Source organism: Cynara cardunculus (assembly GCF_001531365.2).
Source record: "Cynara cardunculus var. scolymus isolate 2C chromosome LG 3, CcrdV1, whole genome shotgun sequence".
NCBI lineage: Eukaryota > Viridiplantae > Streptophyta > Magnoliopsida > Asterales > Asteraceae > Cynara > Cynara cardunculus.
Window position 1 is genome coordinate 22396621 of NC_037530.1, and position 6203 is coordinate 22402823.

Here is a 6203-nt window from a genome sequence, read left to right on the forward strand (position 1 = left end):
TGTACATAAATTAAATTATAAAAAATTTGAATTAAAAAATTACACAAAAAATGAGAAATTTCAAATAGTTAATTTGATACTAATATCGATATACTTTTGTCAAATTTTTATGAAATCTTCAAACATATATTTTATTTAAAAATAAAAATATCATCGCAATCTCAAAATCATATAAAACCATATTATAACATCGACTGAGATAAAAAATAAAATAAAATATTAAAATCACGATTTATCTCGCTGCATTGCGCGAGTACCCTTCTAGTATATATATATGTATATATATTGATAGACAGATGGTAAAAATCCCACAATATAAATTCGATTCTTTGAGTTTTCTTATATCAAAGATCAGTTTCAACAACAATCGTCTAATTAATTAGGGTTTTATTGTTAGCAGTTTAATAACCTTAATGAGATTAACAGCTTAACCGGTGAACTATAGATGACTGGTTGGTAGTGGTTTAATAATATAGATAGTGACTTATTCAGTAAGCTTACAAATGAAGCTTTATGAAGTAAGGCAAGTTTTTTTTTTTTTTTTTTTTTCCAAACTTGTCATTCTCAATTAAAAAATATTGTTTCTTCCATCTAAGAATATACCCTTTCAAATAAAAGCCTTATCTATCTGTATAAACATATTAATTCAAACAAACATGTTTATCCATACAAAACTTAATGAAAAACCAATTAAACAACCCTAATTCAAACACAATTTCGAAAACTAAAATCACTTGTATACAAGTTCGAAGACAATATGAAGATATCAATGATCATATCATATTATTATAACTAATAATTTACATGAACCCCAGAAGTTTTTAGCAACTCGATTATAATAGTTAATGCATACAAAAAAGTCATATTGATGTTCCTTCAAATATATTCTAATACCACATAAATATATTTAATTAACTGGAATTTCAATATATCATCAACTTATTTGCACGTTAAAAGCGGCATATTCATGCCGAAAATGTATAACTTTAATAAATACAAACTCCTAATTTTTCCGTCAATTGTTTAAATTAATGAAAGGTTAATTGTTAGGTAAATTTGTAATTTAGGTTTTTTTTTTCATTTAAATGTGTTGGAGGATTTTGAAAATAGGGAGAGTAACAATAAGTATAAAGCTTGGATAAAAATTGAGATCGTACGTTTTTTATTTATATTTTGATCAAAATTTGTCAAGGTATCATGAAATTAACTTGAAAATAATCTCAATTTCCACGAATTTGGCAGAACAGGTTCCTTTTTAGAATTAGAGAATCGTAACTAAAACTATATTAATTGAGAAAATAATTCCCCATTAAATGGATATGATTATTGGAGTAATTAATGGGAAGTTAACAGTTCATCAGTTACAAACTGCTTACACAGGTAAGAAGGCTTTAGAGCCGGAAGCATTTCAAAATAGCTTATGAACAACACTCAAAGGTTTTTGAGGAGAACTCTGAAGCTTCTAAAAAGAAACTCGAAGGCTTCTGAGAGGAGCTCATAATCTTTTGAAGCGACCTCAGAGGCTTTAGAATTTCACTTAGAAATTCAAAAGCTCATTTTCCCTAAACACTTCTCTTCATAAAATTTGTGGAGATTTTCGGACTCTCACTCAGTGATTTAATGATGATCTCTTTTATCTATCGAAGTGTATTATTTTTGTACCCAGTTTCAGCGATCATCACTGAGTCTCTTCAGTGATTGTTGAACATGTATTTTAATTCATTCAAAGACCAATATATATCAAGGAGACAAAACTCACAGCATAGATCCTTCAGCGATGTAGAAGATAGAAGCTGAAGATTATAGACCAGCAAGTTCGTGATCTGAAGCGGTTTTCAGTGATAACAAGCTCGTCTACACAAGTGTGAAATCTGCACAAGATTCAACGAACACTGATGAGACCTTCAACGTCATTCCAGTGTCCAGAGATCAAAAGAATTTTGTCGAGTAAGATAGTTTTTGTCTTGTCCTTCTGCACACAAAGGACAAACTCATATCTTTCAAAGTAAAACATTATACGGAGTCACTCCTTTGACTTCAAACGTGCTTACCTACTTTATGAAAGAGGACTGTTCATATACAGCCAAAAGGATTGTATACTGCAACAAAGGACAAGTTTTCGTCTAAAAGCTTGCATGCTTTGTAACTTCTAAATTTCATTTAATGCAATGAGTATAAATAGCTGAGTAGTTCTCTTCTCAGTTATCACTCTCCTTCTCTAATCTCACCGAAGAAGATACTTTTCTTTGCTCAGCGTGCGAAAAGGAAAAGTAGACAAAGGTAGCTTTAAATCGAAGCAAGTCTCTTCAGTGACCTCTCTGCTTCAGCTATTGTACATGGATTTATTTGGTCCAGTCAACGTGCAATCTATAGCTAGAAAGAGATATATGCTCGTTATCGTTGACGAGTTTTCAGGTACGCTTGGGTCTTCTTTCTCAGATCTAAGAGTGATGCACCTGAAGAAATCATCTCATTTGTCAAACGCATAGAAGTACTGAACAACATCAAAGTATGATCAATCAGAAATGATCATGGCACTGAATTAAAAAACAGTACCATTAATGACTTCCTTGTGAACAAGGGAATCTCACACAACTTCTCAGCTGTGAGAACTCCACAACATAACGGGGTCGCTGAAAGGAGAAATAAAACGACCATCGAAGCCGCTCGATCAATGCTCAGTGAATCTCGTCTCCCTACTCAATTCTAGGCTGAAGTTGTCATCACTGCTTGTTTTACTCAGAACCGATCGTTGATCGTCAAGAGATTCAAGAAGACAACTTATGAATCCTTCTATAGCAAAAATCCTGCTCTCAGCTTTCTACACATCTTTGGTTGTACATGGTATATCCTAAACAACATATACCAACTTGGAAAGTTTGATCCCAAAGTTGATGAAGGAATATTTCTTGGATATTCTTCGGTGTCCAAAGCCTTCAGAGTATTCAACAAAAGACAACAGACAATACATGCATCTATTCATGTCTCCTTTGATAAGTCTCAATCAGCTAACTTTAAACCCATCTCTGAAGATGGTGAAGAGTTAGATAATTGGATGACATCTCATTATGGAGAACCTGAAACTTTCTTCAATAATTAACCAAACGTTGACCTCCCAAAAGCTGACGATGATCCATTTATCGTTTCAGATGTGACTGATAACGGAGATGAATCCTCTTCAGGGATTGTTGTCATTCCCATTGGTCACTTACCCCCTTCTATTTCAAATATTGACCCTGCAGTAAATGAATCGCTCTCTGAGGCTTCTTTAGCAATTCAACCTATTGTTGAAGACTCTTGTTGAAGCCTCATCTTCTATGCCTAAGCCCCCAATCTCTGAAGGTTATCTTCAACCAGCTCAACGATGGATGAAGGACCATTTAATTCATCAAATTCTTGGTGATCCAAGTGTAGGTATTCAGACACGTCGTGGTCTAAGTAATATTATCTCTTTGTCAACTTTGATTTTTTAGTTGAGCCTAAGAAAATCAATAAGGATATCACTGATCCAAGTTGGGTCACTGTTATGCAAGAAGAACTCATTAAGTTTGATAGGAACAAAGTCTGGTACCTTGTCCCACATCTATATGATAAAACTATGATAAACACCAAATAGATTTATCGTAAAAAGTTAGATGAACAAGGATTGTAACCCGTAACAAGGCTCGTCTTGTTTCTCAGGGATACAGGCAAGAAGAAGGAATCAATTATGACTAAACCTTCGCACCAGTGGCTAGACTCAAAGCTATTCGACTCTTCCTAGCCTATGCTGCCAATAGGGACTTTAAAGTCTATCAAATGGATGTAAAGAGCGTATTTCCGAATGGAAAACTTTAGGAGGAATTTTATGTTGAACAACCTCCAGAGTTTATTGACCCCAAATATCTTAATCATGTTTATCGATTGGATAAAGCTCTTTATGGTTAAAACATGCCCCTCGTGCCTGGTATGACACCATTTCTTCATTTCTCATCTTTGACAAACTTATCCGTAGAAAGATTGACCATACCCTATTTCTTAGGAAATTTAAAGGTCATATCATTCTATTCCAAATTTATGTCGATGATATTATATTTGGTTCCACTAATCTCTCTTTGTGTTTTCGGTTTGCTGAACGCATGAAAAAAGAATATCATATGAGCATGATGGGAGAATTGACTTACTATTTAGGTCTTCAGATCAAACAATCTGATAAAGATATATTTATCAATCAGAGTAAGTATGTTAGGGATATGTTGAAGAAATTTGACTTAACCAACAGTTCATCAATAAAGACTCCAATGGCCCATCTTCTCTCGTTAAACAAGGATCCCAATGGAAAGCATGTAAACATTACTGTTTATAGAGGAATGATTGGCTCCCTGCTGTATCTCACAACTAGCCGACCTGATATTGTGTACTCTACTTGTTTATGTGTATGATATCAATATGAACATAAGGAATCCTATCTTATTATTGTTAAACAAATATTCATATATCTTAAGGGAATTCCTAATTTGGGCCTTTAGTATCCCAAGGACTCATGTTTCAACCTAATTGGTTATGCGGATAGTGATTTTGCAGGTTGCAAGATTAATAGGAAAATCACCACTGGAGGCTGTCAGCTTCTAGGTGGAAAGTTGGTGAGCTGGACAAGTAAAAAAGCAAAATTTTGTGTCCACATCAACTGCTGAGGCTGAATATGTTGTCATTGGTAGCTGTTGTGCTCAAATTCTTTGGATGAAAAACCAGCTCAGCGATTATGATCTTCAGCTCTCAAAGATCCATATCTACAGTGATAACACTAGTGTCATTGCAATTGCAAACAACTATGTTCTTCACTTCAAGACCAAACATATTGAGATCATATATCATTTTATCATAGATCATGTTATGAATGGTAATATTGAGCTTCACTTCGTATCCACTGAATACCAACTAGCTGGCCTTTTTACAAAGCCTCTTGATAAGACAAGATTTAACATCTTAATCAGCGAACTTGGAATGTTGAACGCTGAGGATTAATTTCTTCAGCTCTAAGCAATACTCAGTGATACATAAGTGAAACGATTCATTATTCTTATTCTATCACTGAAATCTTGAGTAAATGTATCTTTCTCTCTAAGGTATGTATACTTCTTTTTTTCTAAAATCCTAAAACCATCACTGAATCTTTTCTCATCCAGTGATCAAAATGTTTAAAAGAGATGCTTCAGTGTTTCCTTCTATCACTGAACTCTTGAGTAAGTATATCTCCAAGGTATATCTACTTGTCTTTTCTTAAGACAAAACTATCGCTGAATTTTTTCTTATTCAGTGATTAAAATGTTTTAAAAGGTGAAATGATTCAGTGTTTCGCTATCACTAAAAATTCTTCAGTAAATGTATCTTATTTTTAAGTTATGTTTTTATTTTCTAAACTTAAAACTATCACTGAACTTTCTTATTCGGTGATTTGTTTTAAAAGACATAAATTATCACTGAACTCTTTCTTTATTCAGTAATCATTTAAAAAGAAAATGATATTGAACGGTCATATTTTTATGACGTTATTAAAAGTTTTTAAACAATGGACTCTTTTTACGCACGCGTCCTTCTGACACATGCGGTCCATTACTCTTCCACTCAATCACAGAATGATGACGTGCAAAGTTTTTCATCATTGCACATCTTTTCGAGATGTCGTTTTCCTCTCTCCTCCTTCTCTCTCATCTCACCTATAAATGTAAGAATTTCCTTCTCATATTTTTCTTTACGCTTACACAAACTCTCTAAAGAACCTTTGCTCTCAAAGATTTGTGCAAACAAGAACTTCAAAAAGTTTGAACCAATTTTCTTCTTTTCTCTTCGAAACAGGTTTGTAATCTATATTTTTTATTGTTTTTCTTTTCAATAAACATTGTTTGATATTTAAAAATGATTCTTCTTTCTTTTAAATACAAACAAACATGTCAAGAATCATTCTTCTTCTTGATTTTAATCTATGTTTCAAAACCCAAATCGGCTTGAAAAACAATAATCTTCTTCTAGATTTTTCAAAAGAAAGTTTTTTTTCCAAAAGTTTATCCTAAAGTGCCTTTCAAACATTAATCTGTGCACCTTTCTTTTTCTGTCAATCTTTTTTTACAGAAATGGTTACCAAGTCGCAATTTGCAGATGCTACCAAGTTCCTAAGGAACTCTCTATTGGGATTCGTACTTACCTTCGAACTAGTAATGGTGAAG